We start from the raw sequence: 17,557 nt of genomic DNA on the forward strand, positions 1-17,557 counted from the left end.
TGGCACAATTGAATGCACTGCGTGGGATATCCTACTAGAAATCCAGCCCAGGGCACAGGCTGATACAGCACCATTGTGGACACAGCCACATGGGTCTGGCATGGGTAGGGTTTTGCAGTGGGGATGTTCCACCCATAGTCTGCAATGAACATCCCTAGGGGGGGAGGGATAGCTCAGTGGTTTGAGCATTGGCCTGCTAAACCCAGGGTTGTGAGTTCAATCCTTGAGGGGGCCACTTAGGAATCTGGGGCAAAAACAGTACTTGGTCCTGCTAGTGAAGGCAGGGGGCTGGACTCAATGGTCCCTTCCAGTTCTAGGAGATAGGATATCTCCATTAATTTGTAAAATTTAATTTGTGTTTCTGAGGCGAAAGGACAAATACTTTTCTTTTCTGATGCTAAAATACCCTGCTTTCTTGGGGATTATTCCTTTAGTTTTGGCAACTGGGCATACAAAATTTATTCCTGGCTTGTGTCTAGGTGATAATTGAGCTAATTATTGACACCCTGTTTAGTGTTCTCTAGAGATTCTGTTTTGATAGCCCAATATATTTACTGAGAAATTGGCTGAGAAAAGGTGAGTGAGTCACCGACACCAGAAATTTCACAGATAATTAAAAATGCAAACAAACCTTTATGTATTTCCGAACCTCGTGGGGTATAGACAAACCTGGATTCTAAATTAACTGTAGCTGCTGAGGAAAAAAATGACTTGAGTGTTGTGCAAAACTTAATAAAAACCCTGTTCAAAGTTCAGTGGCTGTCGATAAAGCTAACAAAATAGGAAATGATAATGAAAATACTGTATTTTCATTATATGAACTGATGGTACAATCTGTCTTGGAATACCATGTTCAGCTGTGATCACTCTTACTTCATAAGAGATATAGAAAGAGTAATAGAAGTCCACAGATGGGTGAGGATAATGGTTAGAGGCATGGACAATCTTCCATAAGAGAATGATTGAAAAGCTTTGGGATTGTTTAATGAGATGAAAAAGAGAGAGTTATATTTGGTTGCTCCTTCTTACCCTTCCTCATATTGCAAGAACAAAAGGATATTTAATTAAAATGAAAGTCATCAAATTTTAATCTACTAAAAAGAATCTTTGCTGCGAGATAAATCCTGGAGTTTCCCGTTGACTTCAGTGGGGCCAAGATCTAATCCCTATAGTTTAATAGGATTCAAAAAAGGATTAGGCATTTATATGGATAATGGGAACATCCTCAGTTGCATAATAGGTGAAAATACAGGCTGGGAGGTGATAGTAACCCTCTATTTCACAACATAAGCAAACCACTAACTGATGGGACTTAGGAAGAAACTTCCCCAATGAGTAGATTATTCTGTAATTGTTTACTACAGGGCTCCTTACACCTTCCTTTGAAGCTTCAAGTACAGGCCAGTGACAGAGACAGGATACAGGATTAGCTGGACCTGCTGGTCTGATCCTGGGTGGCAAATACGATCTTCCTAACGCTTTTCTAAAATGTCAAACATGGGATTTTTTTTCAGGATCTCTCTAAATTAAGTGGCTATATTTAGGTGGAAAAATATCTGCACAACAAAACAAACTTAAACACGCTCTATCTATAGTTAGTAATTAAATTCTGCAGAGAAAATTGATATATAATTTATTTTAAAAGAAAATAGAGGATTTTTTTTTAAAAGGTGTCTCGTGAAGCTGAATAGTTTCTCAGCATGTTTTGTCATCTTTTAAGAGACAGTCCTAATAATATGTTTTAAATATCACTATACTTCTTCTTCACAATTTAAAACATTATTCCTTAGCTGAAGAAATCAGATATTTCCTCTCCTCCAATTCTGCACAGAAGCTGTTTATTTCAAAATTTGCTCAAAAAGATACATCCAATAGCTATTTCTCGCCCAAAACGTGGGGTTATTGGCCAAATGTAATAAATGGCCAATGGCAGCTTAGACTGTTACACCTTGGCTAATGTTACCAGTCCCAATGCAGTTCAGTCTTAATGTACTTGTATTTATGCAGTTCAAATATAAAATGTAGTGGGGTTATGCATATCCAATATTCATTGTCATTACAACTCATTATGAAACTATATTATTTGCACGCTGACTAATATGAATCTTGACTTGCACTAGATCAAAAAATTTTGCTCTCCTTGCCTATTATAATGTAAAATCTCGGTAACTATGACTAAATATAAACTGTTTACTTTTCCAGAAATGGGTTAGACTTTTAACCATCTCAGTAGTAAGCATTTGTGCTTAATTTTAGAACTTTGTGGTCACTAATCTGTTTGGATACTGAAGTATATATCAAAGTTCTCTCTATTTAACTGAGTTTACTAGGTTTGCTTTGTGGAGTTTGTGATGAGTCCAACAGAATCTATAGAGGAAATTGGCCTGTCTGAGGTGTAGACAGGTGAAAAAAAGATCAGCTTTACATTGCAGTAGACGGGTTTTCAAACATGACAAAGACATCCATCAGACAGGCCCTCTTAGTATCTTTTTCAGGTAGATCACTATGCTGCTCTCTGTGCGTTACATTTGGGGGGGGGGCGGGGGAGGTTGTTTTGTTTTGTTTTGTTTTTTGGTAGTATAGTAGCAGTCATGTCTATTGCATTGGAGTATAACCTTCAGATTTACTCTTCTAAAGGCTTATTTCTCTAAGTACAATAGAATAGATATGTACTCTTTTGGATGAAAAATAGAAATTGTACAGAAAACAGAGAGCTTTGTAGCTTATGTATCTTATTTTTTCATTTAGCAAATTTCTTGGGGGGAAAAAAGTCATCAACAGCCCCCCAGTGCTCGAGACTTCTAGAAGAACTGCTGGCTTTTCCTGAGGAACAGGATACAAGAAAGATGGCTGGTGTGAGCAGGAGGAATCCACAGCTGACCAGCACCCGAGATTTTTTTTTAAAGTTCTTAGTTGTATGAAGCAAAATACTTTTTACATATGAAAAAAGCAAATTGTTATTGCTCCCATCAATAAACCCATGGTGCACTATTCTGTTCTTTGCCTTATATTTTACTTATCCTTGGATATTACTTAAATTTCAGTATGATCCTTTTTATTCATTTGGAGTAGACTTTGCATCCAATCCTGCTTCCATTAAAGAAAACAGCAAAACTCCTACTACATTAAATGGAAGCAGGATTGGGCCCTTAATATTATTTTATTTTTCTAGAATAACCATTCTAAAACTTGTTAGAACATCTCCAGTAATTATTGTAGAGTGGAATCATGGACTGATTCCCACACAGCTTGGTATGTTTCTTTTCCAAAATTACCTAAGGCCAAAGTTATGACTTTGCATGCTATGCTGTTCACAAAATGTGCTTAAAAGGCTAATGAAGGATAATTGGTCAGTATTTCAACAGTAATATCCTAAATAATTTTAGCCAAACATTTCCTTTTAAAAAATTGATTGTACTTTGCTGTGGAAACAGATATTGAACGTGGCACAGCAAGGTATGCCTTTGCATCAAGGTACTTTTAACTGGGCGTACAGCACCAAGGACAGACTCAAAGGCACAGGAGAACACAAAGTACACTTGAACTGTTGAATATTAAATTCTCACTTTTTCTTATAGTTTCACATTTTGCTTTTATTGCTTCAGTTACTGTTGGAAATGTTTTAATTAATCTTCTTTGAAGCTTGACAAAGGGGCCCCCTGTGAGGAAGGCTACATTTCACTTTAATCCTTATTGCAGAATGGGTGAAATTTTATCCCTGTGCAGAGAGGCAGTACAAGACCTATGCACCACCCATGTCCCATGTAAGCCTTATTTTGATGGCTGAAGTGGGACTGAAGTGGTGTACAAGGGCAAGAACAAGTTAAAAATTACTTAGACAGGGTAGATGTCTTCAAGTCACCAGGGTCTGATGAAATACATCCTAGAATACTCAAGGAGTTGATTGAGGAGATATCTGAGCCATTAGCGATTATCTTCTAAAAGTCATAGAAGACGGGAGAGATTCCAGAGGCCTGGAGAAGGGCAAATATAGTGCCAATCTATAAAAAGAGAAATAAGGACAACCTGGGGAATTACAGACCAGTCATCTTAACTTCTGTACCCGGAAAGATAATGGAGCAAATAATTAAGCAATCAATTTGAAAACACCTAGAAGATAATAAGGTGATAAGTAACAGCATGGATTTGTTAAGAACAAATTGTGTCAAGCCAACCTAATAGCTTTCTTTGACAGAGTAACAAGCCTTGTGGATAAGTGGGAAACAGTAAATGTGGTATATTCTGACTTTAATGAGACTTTTGATACTGTCTCTCTCATGACCTTCTCATAAACAAACTAGGGAAATACAACCTAGATGAAGTTACCATAAGGTGGGTGCATAACTGGTTGGAAAACTTTTCCCAGAGAATAGTCATCAGTGGTTCCCAGTCAAGTTGGAAGGGCATGTCAACTGGGGTCCTGCAGAGATCAGTTCTGGGTCTGAGTCTGTTCTATATCATTATCAGTGATTTAGATAATGGCATAGAGAGTACACTTATAAAGTTTGCAGACAATATGAAACTGGGAAAGGTTGCAAGTGCTTTGGAGGATAAGATTAAACTTCAAAATGATCTGGACAAACGAGAAATAGGATGAAATTCAATAAGGACAAATGCAAAGTACTCCATTTAGGAAGGAACAATCAGTTGCACACATAGAAAATGGGAAATGACTGCATAGGAAGGAGTACTGCGGAAAGGGATCTGGGGGTCATAGTGGATCACGAGCTAAATATAAGTCAACGGTGTAACACTGTTGCCAAAAAAAAAAAAAGCAAACATTCTGGGATGTATTAGCAGGAGTGTTGTAAGCCAGACACAATAAGTAATTATTTCCCTCTATTCAATGCTGATTAGGCCTCAACTGATTGTGTCCAGGTCTGGATGCCACATTTCAGGAAAAATGTGGACAAACTGGAGAAAGTCCAGAGAAGAGCAAGAAAAATGATTAAAGGTTTAGAAAACATGACCTATGAGAGAAGATGGAAAAAATTGGATTTATTTAGTCTGGGGAAGAGAAGACTGAGAGGGGACATGACAACAGTTTTCAAGTACATAAAACATTGTTACAAGGAGGAGGGAGAAAAATTGTTCTTCTTAACCTCTGAGGCTAGGACAAGAAGCAATGGGCTTAAATTGCAGCAAAGGCGGATTCGGTTGGTTATTAGGTAAAACTTCCTAACTATCAGGGTGGCTAAGCACTTGAATAAATTGCCTAGGGAGGTTGTGGAAACTCCGTCATTGGAGATTTTTAAGAGCAAGTTAGACAAAAACCTGTCAGGGATGGTCTAGATAATATTTAATCCTGCCTTGAGTGCAGGGGACTGGACTATAAGACCTCTCAACGTCCCTTCCAGTCCTATGATTCTATGTGATTGGGGAATCGGGGCCCACAACCAGTCCAGTGGCCCTTTTGAAATCTGTGGGGAGTCCCCGCAGTTTCTAGGTCCTGCTCTGTTTCCTCTCAAGGTCCCTTCCAGTCCTATGATTCTATGATTGTGATGGTCCTCTGCATAAAGGTGAGTTTCATCCAGGTAAGTGTAGCAGGGTGATTTCTTTGGTCAGTAGGCCTTGTGGTCTGGGCCTATAATTCCAGTCTTTTTATCAGTTCGGGATGTTCCGGTCCTCTGGATGGACTGGCCCAGCTGGATTTGCTTCTTGGCTGGTAACCCCTAGGTCTGTCCTCCTTGGGGCCAGGAATTGTAGCTCTGGAGTGGGTAGGGGGACCTGGACCCTCCCTCTCCACCTGGATCCCTACCCAGGGCCCTGAAAGTTCAGTGGCGTGAGATGGCCTAGGTATGGCCAGCCCTTTGCTCACCTTTCCTTGGGCCACTTCCTACCAGACCTTGTGTCTCAGTTTGGCATGTGGCTGTAGTTTACTTAGTCTTTACTTCAAAATCCCTGCAGTCTAGGGCCAATGCCTGTGGCCCTCTTGTGCCCCTTGCCCATGGTTCTTGGCCGGGGTGGGGAAGGATGAGACTCTCAGCCACATCCCATCAGTAGAAGCTTCTGCTTCTGCTGCTGCTGCAGAGTGGTGCTCCTCCTGGAAATGGCCTCTTACTTCCCTTAACTGGGGCTGTGGAAGCTCCCTTTATATTTGTCTTCTCCCCAGGAGCATGCTCGACAGTGCCTGAGGTACAGGGCATTCTGGGCCTCGCCCTTCCCCCACCTCAGCCTTAGTATGGGGTTTGTAAACCCCATCACAGGAAGTGTTAATAACATGTATGAAAGTATCAATTCCTGGGTGGAAGTTGGATTTCTCTCTACTAAGTGCTAATACAAACTATACTAGGAACACCAGAACTACTACAACAAAAAGGATTTATACTGATGTAGTTAAATACATTTGTATAATATATAAGGCACATACTGTGGTCTCAAATCTACAAGCACTTATGCACATGCTTCACTCTTAAGTATGTGAGTACACATACTGCAGTCAAACTTTAAAATTAGCACATGCATACATTTTGGCAGGATCATGGCCTTTGAAATCACTATCTTAGAGTAAGTGGGTTTTTTTTTCTAGTCAGCTAAATAAGGAACAGAAAGTTTTGCCATCCTAGTAGATCCTAAACAATGGCCTGAGAATTGTTATACAATTCAGAAGTAAAATTAAAACAAAAATGTAAAATTATTATCCACAAATGAGCAGTACAATGTGGAAGCTATTCACTGTTTATTAACACACAACTATCTAGTTTTATGAAGTTTTCTGGTTTACTTTCCAACTCCTTACCAAGAGACCATCAGTCAATCTGATCAGTGCAACTAAATTGTACCTGCAACTAAAATGACCGAATACCTAAATTATAGGTCTAATATACTGATTGCTGTTTGACGTTTCCCTTCCAGCATTATCAATGAGACCAGTTACAGCAGCTATTCAACTTCACAAAGCTATACAGGTTATAGTACTGCTTTAAAAGTAGTTTTGTCTTTCCAATGCTAGTAGACTGTGTGCTTGGACAAGTATTATTAAGGACAGAGCCCTACAATCGATGTACCAAAGCAGTCAGTGAAATTGAAATAATTTTTTATATTACTCTGAAATCTCTTGCTTCCTTGAACTAAATCCATAAAATCCAGGAAAAGAGCAGTCTGATTTAGTGAAATGCAAAACAATACAAAGTCAATTTAAATTATCCATGAAAATTCAAAGAATTTGTACAAAATATGGTGTGCCTTTTCTCTATGGCACACTCATGTGATTCTGAAATTATCGAATGTAAATGGACCAGTCCATTTACAAATGAAATGTGTACATAACTATTTTTATTTATGAAACAGAGGTCAACATCCATGTCCCATTTCTCCCTCTGGCTACGTATGTTGCTTGGTGGTACACAGTAACTAGAAAGCTTGTGTAACTGGCCACCATGGAATTCTCATAGTGTAAGAAGGGAACTTTCCCATATCTTTATAGTCCCTGTCCTATCCTGAAGTAGTTATCCTTCCTGTGTTTGAGTTAACTCTGTTTAAATGTTGCTGCATTGCTCTAATTCTTTAGATGCTTGAATATGATTGATTTGATTAAATACAGAATGTTTGCATCAACCTGTTTCTCGGGGGAAGGGCTTTTTAGTTTTTAAATGAAATATTGTCATGGCAATTAACCTTGATCATTGATCCAACATATGGAAAAAAGAAGATGATAATATGGGTCTCCTTATATCTTATTTCCTTGATTTACATAATGCATCTATCAAAAACAAAACATCTCTATGCACATGAACAACATAAACTCAAGCATATTAATATCAGTCTAAATATTTGTCTATAAAAATATAATAGAAAACCCATGCAAGAGAAAAACGAAACAAAAACTCTTCAGTAAGCCTTCTCTTTCAGAAAAAGCCTTAGTGAGGCAGGCTTTCAAGTATGCCCCAAGAGTTAACAAACTTTAGTTTGACTGGGCTAACAAGGGAAGTAAATTCCTGATTCTAAGGCTGTTGGTCTTCTGACATGTTCTTCTAGGCAGAGCTGGATTCTCTGCTCTGAGTGACATTCAGACACTGAATTGGAAAAAAAGGTCAATTCCTAAGAACCAAAATTTCCCCCCCAAAAAAGTTAATCAAAACATTTGTATTGATAAAATCAAAATGTTTTGTTATAATTTTAACTTTATTTTATATCAACAATACATATATAATGCTTGAAACAAAAATGAAATGAAATATATTTTGTAGGGCTGTCAATTAATCGCAGTTAACTCATGATTAATTCAAAAATTAATTGTGATTAAAAAAATTAATCACTATTAATCGCACTTTTAATCACACTGTTATTCAATAAATTTCAATTGGTATTTTATAGATTATTTTGAATGTTTTCCTACATTTTTGAATATATTTATTTCTGTTCCAACACAGACTACAAAGTGTACAGTGCTCACTTTGTATTATTATTTTTATTACAAATATTTGCACTGTAAAAATCATAAACAAAAGAAATAGTATTTTTCAATTCACGTCATACAAGTGCTGTAGTGCAATCTCTTTATTGTGAAAGTACAACTTACAAATGTAATTTTTTTGTTATATAACTGCACTCAAAAACAAAATAACGTAAAACTTTAGAGCCTACAAGTCCATTCAGTCCTATTTATTGTTCAGCCAATCACTCAGACAAACAAGTTTGTTTACATTTACAGATGATAATGCTGCTCCATTATTATTTACGTCACCTGAAAGTAGCGTTCACATGGGACTTTTGTAACTGACGTTGCAAGATATTTACATGCCAGAGATGCTAAATATTCAGATGCCCCTTCATGATTTGGCCACTATTCCAGAGGACATGCTTCCATGCTGATGATGCTCGTTAAAAAAAAATGTGTTAATTAAATTTGTGACTGAACTCCTGGGGGGAAAATTGCATGTCTCCTGCTCTCTTTTACCTGCATTCTGCTATATATTTCATGTCCTAGCAGTCTCAGATGATGACCCAGCACGTATTGTTCATTTTAAAAAAAACTTTCACTGCAGATTTGACAAAACACAAATATGTTAGATTTCTAAAGATAGCTACAGCACTTGACTCAAGATTTAAGAATCTGAAGTGCCTTCCCAAATCTGAGAGGGAGGAGGTGTGGAACATGCTTTCAGAAGAGTTAAAAGAGCAACACGCCGATGCGGAAACTACAGAACCCGAACCACCAAAGAAGAAAATCAACCTTCTGGTTACATCTGACTCAGATAATGGAAATAAACGTGCATTGGTCTTCACTGCTTTGGATTGTTATCGAGCAGAACCCATCATCGGCATGAATGTATGTCCTCTGGAATCGTGGTTGAAGAATGAAGGGACATATGAATCTTTAGTGCAACTGGCACGTAAATATCTTGTGATGCTGGCTACAATAGTAATATGTTAACGCCTGTTCTTACTTTCAGGTTACATTTTAAACAAGAAGCGGGCAGCATTAACTCCTGCAAATGTAAACCAACTTGTTTGTCTTAGCAATTGGCTGAACAAGAAGTAGGACTGAGTGGACTTGTAGGCTCTAAAGTTTTACATTGTTTTATTTTTGAATGCAGGTTTTTTTAATGTAATTGTACATTTGTAAGTTCAACTTTCATGATAAAGATATTGCACTACAGTAATTGTATTAGGTGAACTGAAAAATAAAATTTCTTTTGTTTTTTACAGTGCAAATACTTGTAATAAAAATAATATAAAGTGAGCACTGTACACTTTGTATTCTGAGTTGTAATTGAATCAATTATTTGCAAATGTACAAAATATCCAAAAAGATTTAAATAACTGGTATTCTATTCTTTAACTGTGTGATTAATCACAATTAAGTTTTTAATAGCTTGACAGCCCTAATATTTCAAAATGAAACATTCCATTTTGATCTTATCAAAATGCTTTGTTTTGATTATTTTTTTCTAATGAAATTTTGCTGAAATTGACATTTTCCCATTAGGAAAAACTGGCATTTTCTAGTGGAGGAATCATCCATTGGAAAATTAACCAGCTCTAATTTTAGGGCCCATCAAATACATCCATTGATCTTAATGGGAGCGGCAGCCAGCACATCCCGCGCCGCTTCCCGCAGCCCCCATTGGCCTGGGACGGCGAACCGCGGCCAGTGGGAGCCGCGATCAGCCAAACCTACGAATGCAGCAGGTAAACAAACCGACCCAGCCCGCCAGGGTGCTTACCCTGGCAGGCCGCAGGCCAAAGGTTGCCAATCCCTGGATTAGAGCGTTACCAGAGGGTTGGTCCCTGAGAGAGAGAGCCCCTGAATCATGTAAGAGTTTATAGATTATGCAGACACCTGTCATTTACTGAAACAATCTGCAAGCCAATGGAGTCTATGGAACGCTGATTAAATAACCCCCATGCATGAAATTGCTCCAAGTAAGCAAGCAGCTATAGTCTGCGCTATCTGAAGTTAGAATGATCTTTAAGGGTAAAATGTATGAATATTATGACAAAGTTTGCATGCACTGTAATAATTTGTAACCTCACAAGCACAAGCAGAGAAAAACACTTAGCCATACCTGTTCTCTGGACATACAGAAGCAGCCAAAGTTACAATTGGACCCTTAGACTACATATTTAGTCACAAAAGTAAGTCCTCCAGGGCAGGGATTGTCTCTGTTTATACAAAGCCTCACACCATGGGGCCTCAATCTCAATTGGGACTTTTAGGTGCTACCATACTGTAAATATATACTACTGATACCAAGAAAAGGTAATTATTACTCCAGTCAAAGGAGGTGATATCTCCTCCCCTTCTTTGGTTGTTTCCCCAGTCCACCAGCTGTGAGAAACAGGTTCTTTTCTCTGTGATACAATAGTTTGTATTCTTAGAATCCTTGTCTCGTAGATCAATAAATTGGAAAAGGATGGCTCAAGATGGAAGCTGGTCTGAAACAGAGATCATGCTTCATATTCTGTAAACATTCGTCAGGAATGTAATGCCTTATCTAAATTATAATATAGCCAGGATCTAGCCCTACAAAAGGCAGGGATATTCACTCACTCGAACAAGCCACGCTTACACAAATGGAGAGATCTGCACCAGCTTTTCACAAGGTAGGTGGTAAGAAAGGTTTTTATATTTTTAAATAATTTTTTCAGTCAAGAGCTAAGGAATGTTTCAGCTCACAAGCCCGCAATGTTTTTATTCAGCTAGCTGAGCCCATATTCACCAGTATCTACACAGCCCTCTAGAGTGTTAACCCAATGAACCTGAGAGTGTTATTTCCAATTCCGGAAACTTTTTGTTTTATACCATTTCATTCCTTAGATAGGTCTTTTAATGCAGACTGGAGTCTGATGTATTGGATTGGGGTGTGCTTTCAGATAAGGGGAATCCATGTGATTCAGGTTGTTATGCCAGGTTTATTGTTGGCTTTCTCCCACTCTTCAGCTCAACTCCTACCTCTCTCCCTCCTTCCATATAGAATCCCAGTTCAATAACTCCATGTCAAAGGGCCTGATCCAACCCCCATAAAATACTGTTATTGACTCAGTGAGAGCTGGATAAGATCCAAAGATTCAAGGTCCCTCATTAGACAATTCAGCAAATCCAGGTGTGATGCTTTTTCGATGCACCCAAATCTGCAGGTCATTGTGTAACCCCCCTTCCTTATCAAGAGAGATATTTGCTGCTAACTGCATGACAGCTGTCATCCCTCTGCGTTAGCCACGTTGACAAACTTCTCATGACTCTGCCAGCCCTCACTTTGCTTTGCAGATAACACTTTGTGCACCCCAATTCCCAAGTCCCCTGGAAAGTGTTCCCCTGGAGTATCCAGCCCCTGTCACTAGATCCTCACAGAAATGACGAAATTTGCTATCTCCAAAAGGAGTGTTCTCACCAGCCTGTTTGATTCAACTAAGAATTCACACTTCACTTACTACACTGAGCGCTGAGATCTATTTATGAGAACACAGGGAAGTTTATTACCAAAGAGAGATTTAAGTGACACAAAGTGAGGATAATGGAAACAGAAATGGTTACAAATAACACACTTCTAAGAGACTAAACATGACTTTGACCTGAAGAAGAGCGTTGTGTAGCTTGAAAGCTTGTCTCTCTCATCAACAGAAGTTGGTCCAATATATTACCTCACCCCCTTGTCTCTCTAATATCCTGGGACTGGGTACCTGGAGCCTCCCCCACCCACGTTCTTGGGCATCTGGGTGAGGAGGATATGGAACTTGGGGAGGAGGGCAGGTGGTTATACAGTGGATGCAGGGGGGATCTGTGCTCTTCAGAGGGAATAACTAATGTTTTGCTAAGGATGCTTTAATCGTATGTCATTGGCTTTCCCGCAGCTCCACCAGATGCCTCATCATGTCCGTTTGCTCCCCCCATAAGCCTCAGCATTGCTTCCTGCCTCTGCTCATCGTGCTCGCTTAATGCTTTCCTGGCCTCTGCCACTGAATGCCTCCATGCATTAAGCTGTGCCCTATCAGTGCAGGAGGACTGCATGAGCTCGGAAAACATGTCATCGCAAGTGCATTTTTTTCGCCTTCTAATCTGCGATAACCTCAGGGATGGAGATGATAGGGGGAGCATAAAAACATTGCACCTGCGGGGGGATAAAAAGGGAGAGTAAAATTTAAGATGATACATTTCTAAGAAAAAAAGGGAGACTCTTTCACAGTGAATCAAGCAATTCACAGCAGACAGCACATGTGCTTTAGGTACAAGATCGCATTTTGCCTTTTATAGTGAGCACCTGCTGGTATGGTGACACATCACACACGGCTGGGCAACAGAATTTGGTTTCCAGGCAGCCATGGTAAGCCAATGGGTACACGGGGTTGGCTTCTTATGCCTTCATAACGTGGGAATGGTTTCAAACTGCAGCACCCTCCTTTCCCATAGCAAGCAATGCCGGTTGGGTTTCACATTTAAAAGGAGGGGCTGCGGTTTTCGGGTGGATCTGCAACACATACCTCCCCGCACCCCTCCAAGTGGCTATTCTGTGGGATGATCCCTTCACCCCTCCCCCCACCGCATGGCTATTCTCCGACATGATCCCTTTTAGCCAAGCGCAAACAGCCCAGCATGAACGGGGTCCTTTTACTGTTCCCTTACAAAAACTCCCCTATTTCAATCAGGTGACCATCAATGATATCACTCTCCTGAGGCTAAAACAGAAAGATATAGACCGAATGTTGCTTGAATGCGACCAAAACCCAGGACCATTTGCTGCCATGGTTTGCGCTACAATGATTCCAGACTACTTGCTACTGCCTTGGCGTGGTAAAGTGTCCTACCATGGAGAACGAAATAAGGCAGCCCTCCCCAGAAACCTTCTGCAAAGGCTTTCAAAGTACTTCCAGGACAGCTTCATGGAGATGTCCCTGGAGGATTCCCGCTCCATCCCCAGACACATTAACTAACTTCTCCAGTAGCTGTACTGGCCATGAATGCATCCCAAGTCTTTAGGGCAAATCAAACATTAAACACTATTGCTTTTAAACCTTGTACTGTAGTCACAAATGTGCACTCACCAGAGGGGGATCCCACCTTGGGAGGGTATTAGCTCCAGGGTGATGAAAAGATCCTGGCTGCTGGGAAGAACAGATTCACCACTTGCCTGCTGCACATTCTCCTCCTCTTCCTCATCCACAAAATCCTCCTCCCTGTTGTGTGAGACTCCCCCCTTGCAGGTGTCCATGGACTGTGGTGGGGTAGTGGTAGGGTCCCCCCCTAGAATGCCATGTAGCTGATCATAGAAGCGGCATGTATAGGGCTCTGATCCGGAGCAATCATTTGCCTCCTTTGTCTTTTCGTAGGCTTGCCTGAGCTCCTTGACTTTCACGCGGCACTGCTGTGTGTCCGTTGTAGCCTCTGTCCACCATGCCCTGTGCGATTTTGGCATATATATTAGCATTTCTTCTTTTTGATCAGAGTTCGGCCTGCACAGATTCTTCTCCCCATACAGCAATCAGATCCAGTGTCTCCCTTTTGATCCATGCTGGAGCTAGTTTGCAATTCTGGGGGGACTGCATGGTCCCAGGGCTTTTCCTGTGTACCTGGCTAGTGCATCTGAGTTCAAAGTGCTGTCCAGAGTGGTCACATTGTAGCACTCTGGGATAGCTCCTGGAGGCCAATACCGTCAAATTGCGTCTGCACTACCGCAAGGTCGATTTTAGCGCTACTCCCCTCGCCGGGGAGGAGTACAGAAGTCGATTTTAAGAGCCCTTTAGGTCGACGGAACGGGGTTGGTTGTGTACACGCATTCATTTTAAAATCAACCTAACCCCGTAGTGTAGACCAGACCTTAGTTTAAACATATTTTTGGTACCTACAAACAACTTCTTACATGACACCTGTACATACATATCACCGTGCTTATGATGACCAGTATGATAGAAGCTTTTATTTGATACCTTTTGTGACATTCTTTATAGATAAATATGACAGCAATGTGTTTGATGTAGTGAGTTTGTCAGGCCTGATAGGACGCCTTTGCCAGTTGGCATTGAGGGGCTCTGAGGCTCACACCAAGGTATGGGACTATACAGTTTACCACAGTGATGGGCATGGCACAAAATTCTATATAGACACCCTTTCACTTCGACACATTTCCAGAAGCAGCTTTTCTCAGCAGAGTAGATAACCACGATGGGATGTTACAGAATGTGCACATGCTCTCTCTCGCTCTCCTTCAAAGGCAATGGTGTTCTTTTTTAGTTTGCTGGGTTTTTCCAGTGCCCATTTCTTATTGGATTATATGGATTAATTTTTTTTCTCCTGATCTGCTATTTGTTTACTGGACCGTTCTGTCTTTAATTATAAATTTTTCTTTCAGTTACATTTTCTTAGGCACCATGAGAGTCCTTTGATTCTGAATACCTTAGACATTAAGTTACTGCTGCAGCATAACTTCATTTATCTCAGAAGTTTTACAGACCACAGAATGAAGCATGCATTTGGATAATCAGGAATGTTCACTGATCCACATGCTCTGTGAAGAGATATAGTTACATTTTGGATGTAACCATGACTGCATACGTGAGACCAGAATCAAGCCTTTTGAAAGTACAGAATATTCCAGAAAAGGAAGCCTGCAAATGCTATCCATAAAAAAAGGGGACATTTATCCTTACATTTAAATAGCTAGACCCCTAGAAAGGAAGATAAGCACTGTAGATAATAACAATAAGACATTTGTAAAAATTTTCACTGAGTTCTAAGGAAAATATTTCTAACAATGTTCTACATAATTGTTACAAAGAGAAAAAACAACTCAGTATGAAATACCAAGACATTTTAAATCAAAACAGCTTTCTTCAACAGCCAATACAGACTTTGATGTACAGTAATTAGTCAGATTATACATTTGCCATCAGTTGACAAGAGAAAAAGGATATTTTACAGAAGATGCTCCTGTCATTTGCAAGCTTCATAATATGCCTTAAAATTGAAAATACAATCCTTTTTCTCACTTCGTTTTGTATCTTTCTTTAAACTGTAAAGGTTAAAACAGTAGGTAACATTTTAAAACTGCTTTACAGTAAAAATATTATTCTTAATCCAAAACTTAGCACTCCAGCTATTAGAGGGGATAACTAATGTTTTGCTAAGGCTGCTTTAATCGTATGTCATTGTGCTCCAATTTAAAATCCACATTAATTATCTATCTCATGTTGATTCTTCTCTTGTGCTAGTCAGCAAGAGAATGATTTAAGAGTTGCATAACTCTGGCTGAGCATGATAATAAGAAACAAATCATAACCTCTTAATGAAAAGGAATGTGTGTCTTTAGATAGCAGAAAAAGCATAAGCAATATGATACACTGTGACAGTGTATTGACCTGGCACAAATGAAATAGCAGTCAGCTCTCTAACTGAGAGTATAAAAGAGCAAGATTACTGTAGCGATGTTCTGAATAGCAGCCAAAGCAGTAAAATAGCCTTCTTCAAAAATAAAATAGATTTTCTTTCTTTAAAAAAAATATTTTATTCTATCTCCTGCTCAGGTAATTATATCCAAGTTTGACTGTTATGGGATGTTATTGATGATGTGTTTTTTGTTTTGTTTTGTTTGGGTTCATTTTGATGATTAAAGTACTGCTAATAGTGTTGACTGATCTTAAATACTGTGTTCCTTACTCAGGGTTCACTTGGTCATTTCTCAATCAAACTCCCACAGAATGAAACTGTGTAAAAACTGAATTAAGGACCTCAGGATTTGGCTCTGTTTGTGTCACTGTCTACACCTGTCACACTGACATTAACAGTAGAAGTGAGATATATAGCTACAGCTACAGAATTCAACCCTTGACACAGAATTGTGCTCCAGAATCTTAGCTTTCATTTAAAAAAAATCTAATTCTTATTCTTGTGCAGGTAACTGTACAAAATGTGAACTGATGCGATGGTGCCAGCCTGTGTCTTCAGTCTGCCAGGCAGCAGGGGGTTAGGAGCCAGAGCTAGGGTCTAATTTGCAGCCAGGGAGTGGAGGATCCAGAAATATAGGTTGATGTGTGGGGCTAACTGAAGAACAGTGCAGTGGCCAGGCATATTAGATGGTGAATTCAGTTTACAAACTTTTTCTATCCTAACGCACATGGCAAGAAGCCTGTTGTTGTCTAGGGTGCTTGGAAAACATGACAGGAGCTGAGGCCTGGGAAATGGAACTTGGACCACCTGGAGAGCATATGCTCTCATCCTCAAAAATAATCACTGGACAAAAATTAATTGTTGAAAATAAGCTCTGATAAATGTTATGTTTGTTTGATTATTAAACTTTGTTGTGCAGGAGAGAGAAGGTATTTTGTGGCAACAGAATAAATTAATTTTGCTACAGAATTTAGGGGTTGTTTCTGCACAGTATATGGGGTCCTGAAATGCAATACCTAAAGATCTAAAGTGCCAAGTGTTTAAGATGTCTCCTCCAGATTACAAATGTTTCCCTTTTATTTTCTCTTGTCTTGCAATGTATATAAACATTTTGATAGAGTTCATTACATCAAAGACGTTCCATGTTGCATGACTCCTTATTACTGAGCTCTCCTTAAATGAATAGGGTGTACCTGAGGGTAGTTGATGTGTTGCTTCTGTTCCTGTGTGACTAAGAAGAATGACCTGTTACTAACGCAAGGCTGTCTTTCCTTTTTATTTGAAGTCAGAAATGATGACTGTGTTAGTGTCTCCTTCACACTAGACAGTGGAGCTTGTGTTTATGTTGCAAATACCTGGAATAACACGTGCCAGCAACTTGACAATTAGTAATACTAATGCTCCCTTTTATGTCTCAGCATGCACAGGATCATATTCATAGCCAATATAATTTGCATTGTGATTCAGAACTGCCATTTTTTCTGGATTTTTTTTTCATTGCTATAGCAGATGGCAAAACTTGTGCTATTATTTGGTGCTAGTTAGAGCATATACTTTTGTGCCAGTTACTTTCATTACAGACCATTTTCCCCCAGTGTTAGTTTTACCTGCTGATATTTATTCACAGATATTAAGCCTATTAAAAACACCTAATTTGACCTCCTGCACAGGCCATAGAATTTCACTCAGTAATTTTCCATCAAACCCATAACTTCTGGCTGAGCTTAGATCATC

General features: G+C 39.4%; 1 protein-coding gene across 2 annotated transcripts in view; it reads left to right on the forward strand.

Moving 5' to 3' along the window:
* The window catches only part of LOC112104824 (tudor domain-containing protein 3), a 265,871-nt gene extending 262,890 nt beyond the window's left edge, over positions 1–2,981 (forward strand). Inside the window, exon 14 of one of the 2 annotated variants that reach the window (XM_024197380.3) lies at positions 2,749–2,981. The gene's annotated coding sequence lies outside the window, so the exon portion shown is untranslated. Of the gene's footprint in view, positions 1–524; positions 560–2,748 lie in introns of those variants that run through there. The other variant, XM_024197381.3, reaches the window with a different exon arrangement.
* Positions 2,982–17,557: the final 14,576 nt, after the last annotated feature.

Source organism: Terrapene carolina, unplaced genomic scaffold (genome assembly GCF_002925995.2).
Source record: "Terrapene carolina triunguis isolate 2854851 unplaced genomic scaffold, T_m_triunguis-2.0 Scaffold17, whole genome shotgun sequence".
Taxonomy (NCBI): Eukaryota; Metazoa; Chordata; order Testudines; family Emydidae; genus Terrapene; species Terrapene triunguis.